This window comes from Anas acuta, chromosome 8 (genome assembly GCF_963932015.1).
Source record: "Anas acuta chromosome 8, bAnaAcu1.1, whole genome shotgun sequence".
Taxonomy (NCBI): domain Eukaryota; kingdom Metazoa; phylum Chordata; class Aves; order Anseriformes; family Anatidae; genus Anas; species Anas acuta.
Genome location: NC_088986.1, coordinates 27,074,028 through 27,094,610, shown reverse-complemented (window position 1 = coordinate 27,094,610; position 20,583 = coordinate 27,074,028). Strand labels below are relative to the sequence as shown.

Sequence of the window (20,583 nt, the reverse complement as noted above, 5' to 3'; positions counted from 1 at the left end):
TAGTCCAGCATGCGGCAGCTCACCATTCTTAAGTACCTTTGGGCCATCCCTCCAGGACAGCATCTGTAGGTATTCTGGGGAGCAGATAGCAGGAAAACTATCCTACAATTGCTTTCATGCAATCTGTTCTGAGAATAACATTATAGTTTCTGGTGACATTCAGTATTGACAACTCATGAGATTATTCTGAAACCTCAAACCCCTGGAGTCCTATGATTATAAGAGATTCACCACTTTCATTTAAAACACCATCTTCATTTTCTTAGTCCTCCTGGTTGCAAAGAAAAGTTTGTTGAAAATGAAACTGAGAAGCTCAAAAAGCAAAAGCCAAACAAATAGCCCACCGAATTTGTTTAAAAGCTCATCATTTTTAAAGTCGCTTAGGATTTTTAGGACATTTTTGGGAAATGATTTTGCTTGAGAGGAGAGAAGCATGAAAAAAGTTATAAACAAATAAATGTCATAGAGCAGTTAGTGCTCACAGTCTCTGGCCATGGAGTTGTGTCTGTAAGGAACATGTGACAGCATCCTTCCCTAACAGGTAACTCCTTCCTCTGCAGAAGGGTTTGACTGGTAGCTTCTGTCTTCCCTGTACACTTTAAAGCAATCTTTAGCCTCTTACGTGGGAGGCATGCATGGTGGCAGATGATGCATGTTTATTTTCAGTGGCCTTCCTGCAAGGAAATTTGACTGTCCTTGTCAGTCACAGTACTGGATGGTCACTGTGTTAGAGACAGTGTGGCCATCCTGCCTTTCTATAATTCATGAACTTTGAGCATTTGGCATTGGTAGCAGTGTGTCTGGCACAGTACACTTATGCGTAGTTGGCCTGGGGAAGAGAAAGCTAAAAAGGGGAAAGAGGAGAGAAAAGAGCTACCTCACATTTTCAGAATTCACTTTGCAAATATACCATAAGCAAAATATTAAGTATGTGAAGGTGCTAGTTATTGTGGCACTGCAGCATTTCAGTTTACAAAACATATCTGCTTTAAATCCCCAGGAATAAATAACAGCTGGTGAAATCTTTTACCTCCTTAATTGTAAGCACTTGTTAAAATTTCACAAAAAAATCTGTACACTTACAAAAAGAAGCAAAAAGTTTGTCAGCTGTACCCGTGTGTGACTGCCAGGAGCCAACTACAGGGATGAGCAGCACAATCAGGAGCAGGAGTGAGAACAAGCGTCCCTTCCTACGGCAAGCTCCTAGATTCTGGCCACACACCTTGCATGGCTTTTGCAGGTGCCTTGTCCCCAGGGTCGCAAGGCGTGGCAGGAGCTGCAGCACAGCTCTCCGAGCTGCCAGCACTCAGCACCTGTCTGCTGCCTCTTGCAAGGGCTGACTCCTTCGCTAAAATCTAGCCTTTGTCACCGGTTTTGCATTCAAACGTTTGCCAGTCTTAGTAATGTAAATTCTTCACAAACCTAACCAGGAGACTCCTAGTGGCTCTCACCGTAATTTGCAGACTAGAGATTTATTGTGAACCTGCACTTACAGCTGAAATGGCAACATAATATACTTTTCTGCTTATGTTTAGATCACACCTATCTATCATAACACAATCCAGCATTCCTGTAGCTAAAAAAATGATGAAATTATCTGCAATTAATCTGTTGCCTGCAGCTAACTTTCTTCGTAGGTTAAACAGAATCTTGAAAAGAAGCCTACAGACGGAAGTCACATGTGTTTGTACAATTTATAGTGCAGAAATGCTGATGACAGTAGAAATTTGAGCCCTTGAGTGCTACTCTGTATTTCATCGCCAATCAAAACTAAATTAAGAAACAAAGATTATTAAAAAGTCTTCTGTGAATGTAATTCTGGCATAATATTATGAGGTGGACATTAAATTATTCCCTCTGAGACTTTGAGCGTCATTAATATAGCATTTCTTTAATTACAAGTAGGCTTATATTTCTTAAAAAAAATAAAAAATACTCTTGCATAGTTAGTGATACCATTATAACGTTTACTGAAATAATTAAATGAACAGATACTCTTCTGAGCAACATATAAATCAAAATGTGAAATAAAAATGTATTTTTGGAAGCATTTTGGCATGCATACAGTCTTGGGTAAGACATTTTTAGAATAACATTAGGCAATACTGTTAAGGGATGCCAATAAGAAAAAAGCCTTTTATTTGCTGAATATGGACAAGGAATCTTTCATTTTAGGTCCATCTGTGCAATCTTATGAGGTAGCGTGGGGGAGAATGGAAACACGGAGTTAAAGATGAGGCTATTATTACTGTCTTTTTTAATGTGAGTTTTCGTAAGTGTATATTTAAAAATATGTACAGCCCTGAAAGTTAGTACAGACCTGCATCCATCTATTTTGGACTTTTTTACAAGTACATTTAATTAACAGAAATGTAACTTCGTTGTTGGGAAAACCCTCATCTTTCAGGGAGCAGAATTTTTCTGTCATTTTTTCTCAAGTCATTATTGCATTTAATTTCTGGTATAACAAGATGTATATTGGAAGCTAAAGGCTCTTTTGCTCCTTCTCCTCTGCTGAACCACTCTGACATTGCTATTCCCATCAAAGGACCACCTTAGTCCTTGTATTGAAATTTTAGACCAATGCATCTGGAAGGAATGAGAAGAAAGCAAGAAGAAAGCACCCTGCCCTTTGCTCCTTCTCTCTCTCCTGGGTTCCCTCCTGCTGGCCAGCACATAGAAATTACAACATACCTGTGCCTTCTGTGACACCATGTCTGCAGAAACTTCAAAGGCATTTTGTTCCTCAAGCCTCTTAGGAAAGGATTTCTTGGTTTCCTAAATGATGGAAAAATAAATAAATATGCTTAATCACGGCAGAAATATAAAAAAAATGGCTAGCTAAGACATGTTTTCTTTCAACTGGAAGCAATCTAAAAATTAATAATTTATCATTAATCAAAACTAAAGATTGCCAGGAAAAAAAATACATTGCATTTTATTCATTATTACACATCAAAATTCCCCAGTCAATTATTAACAAAATTCTGTCCAGTTTCCTCAGTTACACTTTGAAAATGGAAATGTTTTCAAACCTTAAGTAAAGGAAAAGCATGCCCACAAAGTACTTAAGGTCTTAAAAATATCTGGGGGTAAAACAGGGTTCCTAAACAAAACCAGGACATTCTGTTTATTTTCAGTTACTAAGATTTAAGGTATGTATCATTACAATACATAAGTGCTTCATTTTAACAAGATGTATGTTTTATATATGCATTTCATAGAAACTGTTTCATTGCTGCTTTTAACACTGTCCTTAGTCCATTCGGTGGATTCTTTCGTTTTTATTAGTTTTCCTGAAGCTAGCTGAAAAAATTAGACATTTGTTGCTAACTCAGTGATCAATAAATTATTATCGTAATAATACCTGATCTTAGAAAGCAAGGGATTATAACGTGTCAAGTAAAATTTCAGCAGTAATAGTGATTATTTTAGTGCTTCTGTCACCTGGTAACAGCTGTGCAACATGCATATTTGAAAGAAACAGCTGCAAAGACATAGCTTCTATTGGCTAGTTACTGAGGGCCGTGGTACGACCAAACCAGTTGTGTTCCAATTCCAGATATTTTTTATATTATTATCACTTTTTAACTATTCCAAAGAACTTTGTGTCTTAAACACTTCACTCCTGTTTGTCCAAAGCTGCAAATAAGCAATTCCTTGAGGGCTGGTGGCTGGAGAAGCCATCACCGCTCCCACTACTCCGCCTGCTCCAGCCTCCAGCTGCACTCTTGCCCACACCCACGTCATCGGGGTGATGTTGGCTCTGGGGATTCCCAAAGGTACTCCCAGAGGGTCTCCCAGATACCTGTGCTGGCATCGCCTCTTCCCCAGGCACCCAAAGCACGCAGCCTTCATGGCTCCAGCCCTCTGGCTGAGGCAGGTGTCTGGGGGAGCTGCCTGACTGGACCCAGGTGCCCTGCGGTGAACCTGCTTGGTCTTCTTTGGGTGCAGAGACAACAACAGCAATTTTATAAAGAAATAAACAGCTTCCACTGTAAAACTGACATCCTGCTATACACAAGAGAATGTGAGTGTCTTGCTGTCTTGCGTCTGGATCAGAAATGTCCCCTCAGCAGGCACCTTTAGTGCCAGCTTCCACAGTAAAATAATACTACTACTTTCTAAATAAAAGCTTCACTTAGCAACGTGTTGTTACTTGTACCTCTCTCAGTGAGGCAGAGGTGATCTGAAGCCTGCAGCTCCCTTCAGGAGGGCCTGGTGCCCTGCACAGGCCTGCGCGCCACCTGAAGGTTGGGGGGAGGCTGCGTAGGCACCACACGCATACACACACCCTGCTTGCTGTGTGCTGCAAATGCTGAACTGCCATTTTCTTCAAGGTGCGTAAACTCGAGCTGCCTGCCAGCACAGTGACCTTGGCTCTCTAACAGGCCTGTGTGAGGAGTGGTGTGGGGAGGTGCTGGGGGGCTGTGAGGCCCCACAGGAGCTGTGGGAGCACCAGCTCTGAGGGGAGCGCACAGCCAGCGGGGTGGTATATGTCCTCCTGCTGTGGTAGACAAGTCTCAGAGCGCACATTTTGGTTTTACTTGACAGAAGTGAGCACAGCTAGCTTTATGATGTTCACATTTGTCCAATTTATCTGAACAGAAATATTTTTTCCTTCTTGTTTTAGTACCTGTATATCTCCCAACCCCAGAGCTTTGCATTCCTTTCTTGCAGGGCTTATGCTTTGTAACTGCTAAGAACCACTGGAAACCACATGCAAATTGCCAAGGCATTTCCATATATTAAATTTTCGTTAGTAAGCATCTTGGTTGAAACAACGCCAAGTGAACTCAGCTGAGAGTCCTGCAAAGCCTGGGTAAGGTTGGGACAATCGTCACCGTTAGTGTGCGCTCCAGCAGTCCTTCGAGAAGGAATAAGGCAGTAAGTCTTTCTCTAAATAATGATTTTAACTTTAGACTTTTATCACAGAATCACAGAATCGTCTAGGTTGGAAAAGACCTCCAAGATCACCTAGTCCAACCTCTGATCTAACACTAACCAGCCCTCCACTAAACCATATCCCTAAGCTCTACATCTAAATGTCTTTTAAAGACCTCCAGGGATGGTGACTCAACCATTTCCCTGGGCAGCCCATTCCAATGCCTAACAACCCTTTCGGTAAAGAAGATTTTCCTAATATCCAACCTAAAATAATAGTAAATATAAACCTATGTTACTTATGAAACAGCTAGTTCTATGTACAGTCAAAGTTGCCCTATGCAAACATGTAAGCACACAGTACTCTGTCAGAACATTCCAGAAAACAGGATTCACAGACTCAGACGACAATCAGGCCCTCTCATTCCCTCTGCTGTGTACAATGGAGGAAAGAGAGAAATCCAGACAAGAATTAGCAGTCCCTGTTGACAGAATATGAAAATTACCCATCTCCTTGTGCAAGGAAGAAAACTGGTAATTTGTTTTTATCCACAGAGTTTAGAAAGTGCTGTTTTTGTGAGAGCTGCTGAATTTTAGTACAAGTATCTCTGCTGTGGTGTTTATTTGTTTTAAACAATACTAATACTGTTTTACCAAAGCTGAAATCTCCAATACAGAAAAGATGCATCCCTACTTAGGAATAACTAGAAACAGGCAAAAGGTCTGTTAAACCAAATATTCCCTGACTTTGCTCAAGTCCTATAAATACTATTTGGATCTGAAAACTCAGAAATAATCCCAGCTACTATTAACATCACTGACTGATGAGGTACAAGTCCCTTTATACGCTGGAATGCTAATCTCACTAGCTGAAAAGTGGGAAGGAGTTCTGTACCCAATTTACTTGTAGAAACAATGGCTATCAGTACTCGTTTTACATAGGGAGTTTTACATTTTCATAGGTCATTTGCAGTGACATCATCTTGATCTACAAATAAAGGAGCAGCTAGAGACATGAAAATCCTCAGTATAGACAGGCAATGTGCATATGTGATTTCACATAGCTTTGACATTTGCTATATATTTTTCTGTAAAATGGCTTTAGTTATTCTCATCCTTTAGGCAGATTGTTTGTGTGGAATCTAGGGATTTAAAAAAATAATAATGAAAGAAAAGGACCCAAATGGATTTTAATTATATTTATTACAAGGAAGAAATTTTACCATACCAGAGATATTTTATGTCATGCTTCAGCCCAGAGAGAATTTTTTTATAGCTAAGTAGTTGTAAAACCTTTAAAAGAGGACACTGTTACGATGAGAGGAGCATTTTTTTTTTACATGTACATACTGTCTTTCCAGCATCCTGGTGCATTTTAGATTTTTATCTGTAAAACTGTCAGGAACCATCATTTTAACTCATCAATTTGATTTTTACCATCTACACCTGCTCATAAGGCTCATTCCTCTAGTGAAAACTAGAAACAGAGCTGCTTGTGGGTGACATTTACAAATGACTGGAGGAAAAAAAAAAAAAAGGAATAGCAAACAACTACACAAACATCCTCATCTTTTAAAACAGCAATGTGCATAGCTATAGAAAAGAGTACAGACTGCTGTAGTTTTCTGACTGCTAAAACAACTCTTTCTACATGTTCTATTTTCGCCATCTATTTTTATCACAGCCTTCCAGACTTTGACATGCCTCTTGGCTTCCTTGACCATATGGAACTGCCAAACAGTATGAATACTGTAGGGATAGCCTGCAGAAATATCCTAGCAAGGTGTCTCGGTCGCAAGGGTTTGCTCTAACTTCCAGAAGCATTAAGTAATAGGTTTATGGGGTTCACACGTTGTAGCTTTCCTTGCTCAAATTTTCATATAAATTTATGCCAGAGCTTTACACAAAAAAAAAAAAAAAAAAAAAAAAAAAAAAAAAAAGGTTGAGAACATAAAAGTTTTTTGGTGTCTGAAGCACCATCTGATTTTTAAAAAAGGTATTCTTCCATAACTAAAAAGCAATTACAGGTGAGTGATGATGTATATGTTAGGAATATATCTTAAGAATCAGTGTTTGATTATTCATAAACAGGACTTAAGATGTGATCTTCCATTGAAATGGATACAGTCTACAAATCAACAGAAGAACTAACACCAACAGCAGTAGATCATGCCCAAATATTGCTTCTTTAGTAGTGTCTTTAAATCCTTCGTACTGGAAACTTTAAAACTTGGGTAAAACACAAAATTAGCAGTATACATTTGTATTTGCCTCTTTATTGACAGAAGCAATTTAAATAAAGTTCATTAATTTCACACGTTTTTCAGTTATAAAGATTTCTTCACTTATATTAGTTCTTCATTTTGGATTACTTCACTCTTCCAAGTTTCAGTGCAAGACTGATTTGTCTAGTGACAAGACAGGATATGGCTAATGGGATATTTTTTTTTTAACTTGGGTACAGTTTTGGCAATTTGGGGCCATGCAAGAATGCTCAGAAGGCGTATTTTAGGTCTTCTACCTGTTAAGTGCCTCGTCATACATATCAGTGTTTATTTTAAATTTATTCATTCCATGGCTTATTTATAAATAAAAAAGGCAGAAGACTATTATTGAATAATCTTCCCATCGTTCTCCATAATCGCACTGTTACCAGTTTTAGCACTCAGCAGTAGCAAAGTGTCATTGTTTATGCACTTCAGGTTTCATACGTTTAAAGGCAAGTCTCAGAACAAAAGTTAAACACTTTCTTTGTTAAAAGCAAAAAGCAACTTTTTAAAGCAATAACACTTTTTTAAACATTAAGCAGTGGGTAAATGATTGATGTCTGAAAATCTCAGGAATTTTATTTTTTTAAGCCGTCTTCACATTTGTTTCCCTTCCCTGGGGACCAGCCCATCTCTCTGGGCTTGCTGAAATAGCTCTTGAAAACGATGGAGAAAAGTTAGATTGAGGAGAGAAATAGGGAGTTACTACAAAGAACACAACCATCACCCTTCCTCATGCTAGCATGGCTGGATCCCTGTATCTTAACACACTATGGGCTCTAGAGCTTAAAACCAAGCCAGATCTGATGGATTTGTTTTTACTTTGGCTTCTGCTGCCCCTGTTAGGCAATACAGTCTCTTACAATGGTAAAGATCTGTGTAGACTTCAGTTGTGGGCTTTAAATGAGTACAGGTGACGTCTTTTGAAGTATTTTTTTTTTTTTTGAAGTATTTTTTGAAGTCTTAAGGTTAATGAGTTCAGCAGTAGGATAGAGGAGAAGCATGTGCTGAAATGTGGATTGTTTTATGAAGACTCCCTCACAGTGCTGCCTCATCCAAGGCACAGCCTCCAAACTACATACATTGCAAGAGTACAGAAAAAGCAGACAGCCTGCTTTGAACACAGGCAGTGTTCAAATCTTCTGATCAATAATAATGTGACTAAGAATTTGGAGTAAATGTCATTTCACTGATTGTATCTTGTCAAATGCCTAGTGCTGGTAAGCGATGGGTTTGGAATGATAAAATTGTGTATAAGATCAGAAACGAAAATCAGCAACAGCAGGGCCCCACTGAATTGAACCTTTGCCTCAAGTTTTTGTTTTTTTTTTTCCTCAGTTTCCATCCTCAAGGTGATTGTGCCTATGCTAATGCCATTGTCAGTATCTTCCTCCTGTCAGACCAGTTCCTTCCAATACCCCCAAAAGAAAATTTACAAGAGCTGAATAAGGAAAACTAATGTTTTTCCACAATAAAATAAAATAAGGAGACATACAGCAATTTAATAAAACGGCACCACCTTACATGAGGTATCACATAACCGGTCATAGTTGTTTTTTTCTGCTCTCAGCCTCCCCAAGGTCCAAAGCATTAGAAAGTAGAACTTCAGGAGTACAAGGGCAATGCTAAGCAATCCTTTGCTGTCACTGGCTTTACTCTGGGTTAGTAATTGGCTTGCTTGTAATTATGAGCCCTATAAAACCTTGCAGAAAATGCAGAATATGTTTACGTGTTTACAGAGAATAAGTCATAAGTTGGAAGCATCTTTGGAATTCATGAAATATCCCTCTGAACCGGTGATCAGCATTTTGCTGGGAAAGGCACATGAACATTGTACAGCAAAGGACTGCTGCTGGAGAACAGGGCAGTACTGTTCTCCAGCACCAGAAATGGAGCTGGTAATTGCTGTCTGCGAGGTAATGCTGGTCTCTGGCAGATGGGATGCTTGGAGGAATATAGGGAACACACAGAGAGCATCCCAGGAGATATTATAGCCCCTGAGCAACCTGTGCACTTGGAGAGAAGAATGCAACAGTATTGTCTGTGTTAGAAAACATTATCTGGCCCATAAACACATGAAGCAGTGTTTAATTTAATCAAGCCTACAGTATTTCTGTCTGATAATACTCATGTCTACTTAAGCCTTATACTTCATAGATCTGCACGTGCCAGGTAGTTGGACTCAGTTCCTGTTGTTCTTAATCAACTATAGTGTTCTAGTCTAAGTTTCTTAATGTTTTACACAGAAAAGGGATGTAGAAAGTATAGAAAACAAAATATGGGAAAACACTTTACAAGTAATTTACAGAGCCTTAAGCTAATGAAGAATAAGAGACCTTGCCTGCAATAGCTGTGGCTAGTGGATGTGGCAACATCTTACTCTGCAGTAAGTGAACGTCACAGGTATTAAGCAATATTTGATTATTTTTTTTTAGCAGAATGTTTTTATCTTCTCTTGGTTTAAATCAGCTTCCAACTATTTTTTTAATTTTTTTTTTTTTTTTTGTTAATAGGCTGTGTAAAGGTCACAGAACTAATATGGAAAAAAAAAATCTAATCTTAACCTGCAGTTGATTTATGAAATGATACTCAATCCCCTGAGTTTGTGAAAGTAACATGTACCACTAATAATCTCTTGGAATTGATTTAACACCATATTCTACTGGAGTGCTAGGAAGAAGCCAAGGACTAGTAACAATCAGTCATTTGCAGTGACATTTTTATTACTCTTGCAGAAATGCTGTGCTTTAATTGTCTCCCTGCTTCAAATCAACTGCTTAGTTTGCTTTAACACCAGGTTGGGGTTTTTGTTCCCATCTTCCCCCAAAAAGTTTTCATTGCCCTTGCTACTGGGATCCTATACTCTCTGTGTATTCCTGGCATAACTGCTAACATGAACAGGACCAGCGAGCCTATCCATGTCCCTCTAATTTAAGAGTGAAAATGCTATATTGATTCTGAGTCACATTTTTATGGAGTTCACACTAAATTCTTCATAGACTTGCATCCCAGGCAATTCCCCCTTGATTCACTTGGATTGAACTGAGAAAATCCATCCAAAAAAAATCTTTTTTTTTCCTACTATTATGAAGTTTGCAACAGGCTGTCCAACAGAGAAACGGCTTTGCTTTCAACAATAAAAAAGAAACTGCAAGCTCTTAATTTAGTAGCAATGCTGCTAGCGCTTTAGCATCTCCTTCAGCGTGCCTCCAACTGATGAACTGAAGCACAACTATAAATAGCAATGATGTCTTTGTCAGCTTGTGATAAAAAGGTTTCTTCTTCACATTTCCTGAAAGGACATATAGTAAAACATCTCTCATCTCATTTTTGCTTCATACATAGATTTATCTGTTTGGTGGGTTACTGAATCAGACCACTGATTTGTTGCCAGCTGGGTCACAAAATAGCTCGGTGAACAGCAGGAGCACGGCCCTGAGATTGTATCATGTATGACTGGCACCCCAAAGCTGAGCTTCACAATTGTGTTAAGTTCTCAGGTTTAAGGTTCAGGAGTTTGGGGTGATCTTCTCTTTTGACGCCAGAAAAAAAAAAAAGAAAAAAAAAAAGTGATTTTTCAATCATTGCATTCTGGGGAACACACAGTGAAATGACTTTCCACATCTTCACTGCGACACTGCATGCCAGGGTTAGGTGCCGGGGGCAGTGCAGACAGGCACAAGGCACAAGGTACAGCATGCTCCTGCCTACTCTCAGATGGCCACGGTCACAGCCAGAGGGGCCCAGCTCTCAGTCCAGTCCCTTGCTGCCAAACCACAGCCTGCAAATTCACATGCTCTGCACTAAATACGTGTCTAAATGACCAGGGCAGCCTCTCCTCGCATTGCAAATCCTTGGGAGTTCCCTTCTGTGGCTGGGCTGCTCCTTCACCACCCTGTATCTGATAACTGGGAAGCTGCCCAGGGAGCAAATGGCCTTGTTAGGCTACCTGCTCTGTATTTTAAGAGAGTTCCTGCCAGGAAAGCGTTAAGTTCCACAAGTCCCCACTTTTGGGATCCAATGCAATGACAAAGAGGAGGGACGTGACAGCGGCTGAGGTCTGCCTGCTACGGCATTTTAATGGAACAGATGGAGTCTGTCCTGAATTGTGAATCAGGAGTTCATTCAGGCAAAATAACAATTGGAAAAAAAGAGTTAATTTTCAGGGCTTGCATGCCTTCAGGTTTGTTTGCTGGAGAATATTTTTGGAAGGTAATATTAGATGCTAAGGGAAAGTTACAGCGAGGCTTGTGACTAATGGATAAGATGCACTGTGCTCTGTGATGCTGTTAGAAAAATGCTGATGCAGTTAACTTCGAGAGATAAAATAATAGCAGCAGTGATTTTTTAAAAAAGCAAAAAAGAAAAGATTCCATAAAGTTTTCAGAGATCCTGCCTTGCTATCATTTTGGAAGATGTTTCTAACTAATAGTCACACAAATAATTGCAGATTACAATGTCGTACAACTCCATTAACTAGGTGAAGGAAAAATAGCAATATTTTCATTTTAATGAGATGTCAACTCTTTCCTTCTCTGTACCATGCATCTTAATGTACCTTGCTGTCTGCGCTGACTGGGGGCTCCGAGGCTTTGTCATTTCTTGGCAATTCCTTTCTCTAATTTCTTCTGACACATGGTGCTTAAATCCACAAGAAATGTGAGGTGAGGCAGAGAGGATTCCTGCAGACTGCCGCGCCATAAGACGAACACTCATTTGCATTATTCATTAGATAAAGGCACTGATTTGCATCTCATTTTGGTCGTCTCCATTTCCAGGCAGAGGATGTAGAGAATTCTCAGAGTTGCTAATTTTTTATGATATTAATAGCATTCATTTGAGATTAAGTCTCCATTTTCTGCTGCCCTGTATTGTCCCACACTTACCTTAAATACCTACAGAACTGACATTCTTTTGTTCCTTTGGTAGGGAATTGTACTTATTCACTGCATAGTAAAATGTGCTAGTTTGTTTATCATCACAATTTTATAAAGTATTTTTATGAAAGGCATAATTCTTTACTTGGTCACTATTTGTAATTTTATTATGATCCGTATTCTGGTTTTCTAAGGTTATGGTTCAAACAAAAGCTCGTAAAGCAGCTGCAATTATTGTGTACAATCCGACAGCATCTGATTATTACTATTTGGAATTCTTAAGCACTAAGCTTTTAAGAACTGTATCACCTCTTTTAAATAACATGTTAAGACAAAGTTAAGGAATACATGTAGAGTGGCCCCAGATAACTTTCAGTGATGTTTTCATCTTTTCTAAGCTTTATGAACTAGTTTACATCATGCTTAGCATTAATATTTGATGCAGAAATCTATACCACAAGAAGGAGGAGATATCACTCTTCCATCCACAGTGCATTGTATGTACGGGGTTTTGGGTTTGGAAATTGTGGGGTTGGTTGGTTGTTTTTTTGAGGGGGGGGGTGTTGCCTTTTGGCACTATTACGCCCTTTTATCCTGTTATTAAACATGCACAAACAATCTAGAATTTCTGACTTCCCCAGAAAGAAGACAAATAGGAATCATTATTTGGTGTATGCTTAATGATAAGCAACTTCTGAAGATGCTTCCAAAATCAAGAGCTACTCCCTTAGCCGTCATTTACCTCCCAGGACAGCAAATGACTGAAATAAATGGGGGGTTATTCAGACTGTCAATGCCCTTGGTTAAGCTTGGTGTTTCGCTAGGCCAGATACTGTACAAAAATAAAGGAAGACATGGTCCCTGCTCTAAATAACTTACAGTATAATTGAAATAAATGTAAGCAGCAATAAAAAAGTAGGGATCATAAGACCGACTTTAGCAAGATGAGGTCTTGAGTTTGATTGTGCGCTTTTCTTTGATTTTATTTACAACGCGGCTGTATGAGTGGCATTCCCTCTGCTTTCTGTGTTGTCTGGCTTCTAGGACATCACAGAAGACAGATACATTTGGGGATGGGCTTATAAGCTGGAAAAAGCTATGGCCCTGAGAAGCAGTTGGTCAAGTCTCTTCACATGTAAGCAGACATGGCAAAGCATACAATGCAAATGGCACATAAAGAAGAAGCTGGTTTATATTATGACCCTGACTAATACACAATTTAATTACAATTGAGTTTGCCCCAAGTTAGTGACACACCTGAATCTCAGCAAATCACCTAGGTAATGCACTGATGGTACTAGCAGCAGTTGTAGTGGCAGAAGATGCCATATGGCTCTTTTTCTCTACCCAGGTCAAAATATTCTTGGAAGAGGCTTAAAAACATAGATATAAATGAGGAATTAGCTGATCTGACTTTCATCCAGCCCCCAGCGATCATACACATCCTATGGTCTGTCCACTTCCTGTGGGGTAGCTAGCCAGATTTTTCCAAGACATCCAGAGTCAAGAATTGTTGTACTTGAGGACAAACAAAGGCAGCTGGCACTTCTTCACACTGCACAGACGCTGCCCAGCTCTGTGAAACATGCCTGGATTTTGCCTGGGCACTTTGTGAAAAGAATGAAGCAAAGGAAACAAGTCCACTTCTGCACAGGGGAATGTCAGGTTCAACCCCACACAGGGGTTTTCACGTGAATGGGGGACAGGTATTGAACTTCTACTAAACACAGATTATTTGGTGAAAGTCTTCTGAAGTCTGTACAGCCTTTTTGTTTTCTTATTTTGGGGAACAGACAAAGCTACAGTACAAATTTTGTAGTCCCACAATCAAGATATTACCTTACATTTCCTTACAATTTCAGGATCCCATCCCTCTACCTTTAGTCTGAAACCAGTCACCAACAACACTGCAGAAGCTACGGCTGCTCTTTACTACAGGGTCTGGTGGTATGGCTACTTTTAAAGATCCTCAGCATTTCTATTCAAAACTGTGTGTGTGTGAGATGCTTTTCTAGGCTGCGTCAGACTGAAGCATAAATTCCATTTTTGGTGTGCTCTGTTAAATTATTATTAACTTGAAAAAAATCCAAAATACAGGGTTCTGCCAATTTGACTTATATTTTTGTTATGTATTTTTCAAAGCAGAAAGCCTACTTCAAGTTTTTAAGTGTGCCAAGTAGGACAGATGCTGCCCTTCAGAAATAAAAATTGTCTAAACTGATGCCACGATGATTTGGGTTGTAGAAGAGCAGTAAAGTTTCTGCCAGACTTAAAATATCTTTCCTTGAACACTGGTCCCGCTGCGCTGCTCTTGCTGTCAGCAAGGGTTTGCAGATCCTCAGTTATGAAACACCTTGTCACCACTCATCCAGGAGCTTGCTCCTGCTCTGCTGTTGCGTTTGTTGAAGTACTTTGTTTAGATTTTGAAATATAAAATGGGTTTCCTAATGATTTCCTCAGCAAAAAGGCTGCGGACAGTCCTTTGGTACAACTCAGGGCAGCTATTATGAAGCATGTTATGGGAGCAGGGGATAATCCAAAGGCTTCTGCACAATGGATTATTCTAAACAATATTTACCCTTAAAAACGTCCTTGTCTAGTGCAAAGGGAGCGGAGCAGCTGTTCAACATTTATTTTTAATCTTCATTTTTCAATAGATATTAGACCTCTGCCTCTTTGGGGGCTCGCTCCTGTATCCCTGAAGATTTTACTGCACAGCTCTGCCTCATTCATTACAAAACCCCTATTTTGTCAGCCGTGGCTCCCTCTGTGCCCTCACCCATACCTAGGTCGGTTTGGAGGTAAATCCACTGGTCCCTGGTTTGGATGGCCGTGCAAAGTAGCTGAAGAGCAAGCTCAAAGAAGGAGCAGAAGATGTTTACTGGCACAGAAAATTTCCTCCAGTGGCAAAGGATTGGCAAAGCCAGCTCAGTGCCATCTGCTCTTTGATCCTCCCCCTGTTTCAGAAGCACATTCAGGAGGCAGACCATGCCAGCAGCAGGAGGATGTGGAGTGGACCAAAGAAAAACCATTCCAGATGGTCAGGACAGCCAGTACGCTGGGGCCTGTGTAACCAACATGAGTTGGAGCAACATTTAGGATGCTCTGAATTATGCCAAGACTTCTTCCAAATCTTAATCAGGATGAAATGTTTTTTTAGGACTACTTTTCTCCCTCTCCACTTGTGATGAGCATGAACTGGAAGCCAAAACAGGCAAATTTGTTCCACATAACAGGTAACAATTTTTATAATATATTCATCATTAATAAGATGAATCTGTGCTTCATATAAGCTTTAAGAATGCCAATGGAAAGAAAAAATTGCCAGTCTAGTGGGTCATGCAACAGCATATCTTAGGTGCTTCTTGGCAGCACTGAAAACGCTTTTTTCCTGCAGAGATGACCTTACAGGATAAAGCTCTCCTAATGTGCCTCACTCTAATTACAGAAAACTGATCCTCATGTGTTCATCCCACATGTGTGAAATTCTGAAAGCTGAATCAAATTAAGTTCCAAACATATTTTCAGTTTATGCTGAGATGCCGCTATTTCAGCGACTCCAAGAAAAAACGAATATTGCTTTCCTTCGAACATTATGAACAACACTGCAGGGAGATTACATCTGTTACAAGAGGAAAACGCTATATTTATGCCTTTTTGTAAACCAGCCAATGGCTAATGGACAGGAAGTCTTTCAGAAAGTTTTGCAAATCCACATAATGTTCCCTGAGTACAAGAGAGCGCGTTTGAATCTCAGATTTATCAGAGAGAAAAGAGCAGGGGGGTCGTGCAGACAGCTCACTGTTCAGCAGGTATCCAAGAAGGATCAAAACCACAGGCTTTCCAGCTAAGATTAGCGTTATCTGAAGCTTAAAATACTCTCCTCTGATGTTCCTTTTCAGTTCATAGCATGTAAATCAGCGTTGCTTCTTGCACTTTGGAAGAGACCAAAGCATTTGTAGATAGTTTGCTGTGATAAACATGGAGAACCGTGAGCGCATGGAATCAGTCCCTTCTCCAGAGCAAAGACTCATGTGCATTGGAAAAGCTGACAGAAATCCGGCAGATGCGTGAACTAATCTGAATTAGAAGGGCCAGAAATGAAGATGTACAGTGATAGCTGATCATGCTACACTTTATCATGAACTGAAGCACAGAGCAAAGCTGGAAGAATACTTCTGATAAACGCACACATCGTTTCTGATAACTTTCATTACACTTAGTATTTGTGTGATGGTTTAAATCCATGGTAAGGGAGCTCTCCAAACCTTGGAAACCTCTGACTCAAGTAACATGATTTATACTGCAACCTTTCCGTTCTTTTGAGGCTTCCGTGAAAACCCCCGTGGTTTTTGGGAATGGGCAATGAACATGAGCAAACGCCTGCACTCGTGCCAGCTCTGTGGCTGCAGCGGTGACCTTCCCGTGGTACTGGGTTACTCCTAAATGCCTCAGTGTGCAAGCTCCTAATGAACAGAGTGATTAAAGAATCTCTTGGAGGAAAATTAATAGGAGAAAATGGGAAACCACAATTCATATTCTTTTCTGTCCCACTGTTCTCTGTAGGTACCTTCAAAGCAATTAAATGTGGTATTAAGATCTGTAGAGGCTTCACTTTCTATCTCAGAGCATGAGAGTTCCTGCTTTTGTACAGAGTTCTTGAAAATTGGTGTCACAGTGATAGGTTTCAAGGAATAGCTCTCACGTTCACCACACCAGAAAAATGTAAAAGATCGCTGTTACAACTCAGACATCCCAATAAGTCAAAAAGCATTGATGGTGCTGTTTTAACAACTTAATGTACTTCCTATGTGTCTTTGGTGCTTATCATTTCCCGCACGTCTCCTTGCTCAGCTAAGCAGCCCACCCTTCTCAGATTCTCTTTGTCTAAAAATCTTTCCATGCCTCTCATCCCTTTTCTGTCACAAGGGAATCAGAGTTCTCTGAACATAAAAATAGTGTGAGAATAGTGGGTAGTAACAAAGTCTAAAACATTGTAGGAGTCTGCAGGGGAAGGCAGACTGAGGGTTACGCTCTGCCAGTGGGCCATTGAAGATGCATGTTTGCCATAAACTCCAGCGTTTAACTGGTTCATTCCTGAGCAAGCACTGCAATAATTATTTGTACAACCCCACTATTTAAGAGCACTTGTGTTTATGAACCCTTATTGTGCTAGGTTCTGTCCAAACACCCACATGTCCCTTCTCCCCAAACGCAAGTTAAGGAACCCACAGGTATGGACAAATTGTCACACACAAGGAGTCAACACTAGTCAGCATGATAGACAGTCATAATACAGCACAATTAATATTTAGCATCACACTTTTACTAGACATCGCTGCAAAAGAGGTGCTTTTAAGGTGATAACCTTATGGAGATTAATGATCTGGTTTCACTAACATTTATGGAGGACTCCTCCCAAGGGCAAAAGGCAGCACAAGGAGAAAGCACAAGGGTGCCTATGTAATAAGTAAATAAAAATCAAACAATTAACAAGTGAAGGCTTTTACCACCAAGGAACAATACGAAGCAGGAGTTGGTTTCCTGATACTGAATGGGAGATGAGGAGTGGGGTGGGAATAGGCTTTAAAAATGAAGGCAAACAGCCTGGGTCTGATGAAATGGAGAAGGGGGAGCTGGTGCTGGAGTGCAATGGAAGTGCCTGGTGGTCAAAGCAACGAGCTAAAAAATAAATAAATACAAGGGTCTCTGCAGCAGTATTCTGGATGATAATCATCAACAGGGCAAGACAGCATTTGTCAAGGCCAGAGAAAAGGTTGTTGCTGTAATCAAGACACGGGATGGTGAGAGCCTGAATGAGAGTTTAACTGGGAAGATGGATAGGAAAGACCATATCACAAAGATATGATAGTGATATAGCACAGAAACCATAAATCATCTGGTAGAGCCAGTGCACTCTCAGCAAGGTCAATTAGCCCATGATGAGCACTGTGCTGCCAAAGCTAGGCTGCTGCTAGTACCCAAGCTATCGAGTTTGCAACTATCTCAGGAGCATCTGAACAACAGATTTATAGCTAGCTCAGATCTCTGCTGTGTGGAACTAAATACAGTGTAAACATATTTAGCCTAAGTGTGACTTTCCAAATTAATCCACCTGACAGGCAGAAGGTGCGGCAAATCTGCTCACTCTTAAGACATGCTCTGCAGAATGTGTCCTGTAATTTTGGATTTCCTTCTTCACTTGCAGAGCTTTCAGTTCCTGACATTACAGCCTCTCTTATTGCTGATCAGCTGCCCTGCAACAATCCTTTTTCTTCTCCCCCAGTACCTTGCGTTTTAAACTGAGGGTCAAGTTCTACTTCATCTTCTACCTTGTTAAGGAGCAGTGGTTTGTTCTGATAAAAAACAGATAGCGATGGGTGGTGGTGACAGCGATCCATGTGCAGCGAGACAAGTGACACTCAAGGAACAGGCATCTTACAGGTCCATCATTTTGCTGCATTTCTGAATGGAGACATTGTGATTTCTCTTGTCTTACTGCAGCAGATATTCCATGGCTTTGTTCAGGGCAATTAACACACGGGGGTTTCTGGTACCTACTTCTCAAGGGACACACCAGTCCTTTCCTCACATGTGAGACATGCAGCAGGCTCCTTGATACCTGGCTGGCAGTGCTGTCCTCAGACTGTCCTCAGAGCGAGTGTCCAAGCAGCAGGGTGGGGTGTTGCTCTGTGATGGGAAACGCGTGGGTTTGGATCAAAGCGTAACTGCAGAGCCCAGCAAGATTCTTCACTGTCACATGAGTATCAAACGCAGCTGAGGTCAGACGGGGATTTCAGAAGAGTAGGGATTTTTACATGTATTCACAAACAAGCCAGGATGAGCACCTGGCACAAGGGCTGCTGACTTTGCAGCAGCAGATAAACAGATTGTGGCAAAAGTAATGGGGGATGGTACAGTGCATTACACAGCCCCTGATGCTTTGCTTCAAGCTGGTGCGGTCTGCTTCCACCAGCAGCACTTCAGCAGTGCCCGTCCTGGAGTTGCTTGGCAGTCTGTCTGTACTGGTGCAAGCTCCTTACTTCCCATCACAGGATCAGGAGGCCATTCAATGTCAATATGCTTGCAATAAGTAATTTCATATGCATAGAAATGTTTGAGAGCTTTCCAGTGATGCTAATTGGTAAGCACAGGGAATATGAATAGAGAGGAAACATGAAATCCAAAATGCTCGTAAGCATTATGACAAAAACCTTGCAAATTCTTGCTGTAGTATTTTATTGTATCTGATAACTGTCACATTGGATTTTTGTGAATGGCCAGGTTACAAAATGATCTTTAAAATTATTTTATATACTTGTGATAGCATTTTCAGTGAGTTGTTAATTTTGTAACTTCCAGATGTTAAGTCTTTGAAGCAAAAAATTAAAACAAGTGTAATGTGCTTGATTGCATAAAAGAAGACCCATCTAAATGCCTATATAAACTTGCTAACATTAACAGTCAGTGAGTTTATGAGGGACTGGAGCTACATTTACTGCGCAGTATTTGTCCACAGAATGAAGGATTTAATGAGAGTAAAGTAAAATTTAGTAACTAGCTTCAAACCATTCCCCACCAGCTCTGAAAGTTGCTGTTGTTACGGCATGGACCCATGGAAAATGTTCTGATCAGCATTAGCTGAGCCAGAGATTTGCATGGTATTAATCTGCAGTACTGTAGAGCAGTTAGAGGTAAAGTAACGTGGGGAGAAAGAACAGGAGATGCATGCACACTTGCTGTACTTGCATTTAGTGTGTCCTTCACTCAGGGAGCCTCTGATGGCCACACACAGACCGTGTCTCTGCACTGAAATTGAGAGGGAAGGGACAGTCCTCCTGCCACCATTTCCAGCCACCCCCTTCAGGGATCTCGAGATCAGCAGTCACTTTTTCCCCATCTGCCTACAGTCCCACCTCCAAGACACTTGGTGTGATGGGGTGGGACATCGTTTGGGCCAGAGCCACCATTATTTTTCCCCATTTCCTTATTCTTCCCTAATTTCACCTATATGGATTGCACACACACACACCCTTGCAACCCCCCAGTGCACTTGCTTTCCTTTCTACAGGAACTCCACAGGCTAAAATACAAAAGAAGCGAAAGAAATCACAGCTGCAGAAGGGTTACCCGCAACAATTGACTTGCAAGCATTAGAGTAGAACATTAGATTTCTATCTAAAATCTGTATTTGGGATTTTATCTCCATTGTAACTGCTTTAGACCAGCTTGAGCACGACTCTTTTCTAGAGCAATGCAGACGAGGGAACATTCAAGGTTCCTCTTCCTGAAGCTTAGGCACATACTCAGGATGTGTTTGACACGACAGCAACTCCTGCCAAGCATCCCTGAGGAACGCAAGCAAGCCTGGTTCCCTCTGCCCTCCCAAGGAGGTGAGAAAGAACTGCGCTCCCCTTGTTTTTCTGCAGAGCCAGCATTTTATAAACATGCCACTAATTGCTCAGCATCCTAAACATCATTATAAAAAGTGTGTTTTTCAGCAGAATAAATTCAAGGGTCTCACTCATCAATTTTAAATGAGCACTGCAGGACTG

General features: G+C 40.6%; 1 protein-coding gene and 1 long non-coding RNA gene across 9 annotated transcripts in view; one reads left to right on the top strand and one right to left on the bottom strand.

Moving 5' to 3' along the window:
- Positions 1-20,583, top strand: part of NTNG1 (netrin G1) — a 160,286-nt gene that overhangs the window by 10,461 nt on the left and 129,242 nt on the right. The gene's annotated exons all lie outside the window — the stretch shown is intronic.
- LOC137860287 (uncharacterized) overlaps positions 1-20,583 on the bottom strand; it is a 31,075-nt gene that overhangs the window by 3,316 nt on the left and 7,176 nt on the right. For both annotated transcript variants that reach the window (XR_011098809.1, XR_011098810.1), the window contains exon 2: positions 2,695-2,778. This is a non-coding gene — a long non-coding RNA (uncharacterized lncRNA). The remainder of the gene's footprint in view (positions 1-2,694; positions 2,779-20,583) is intronic.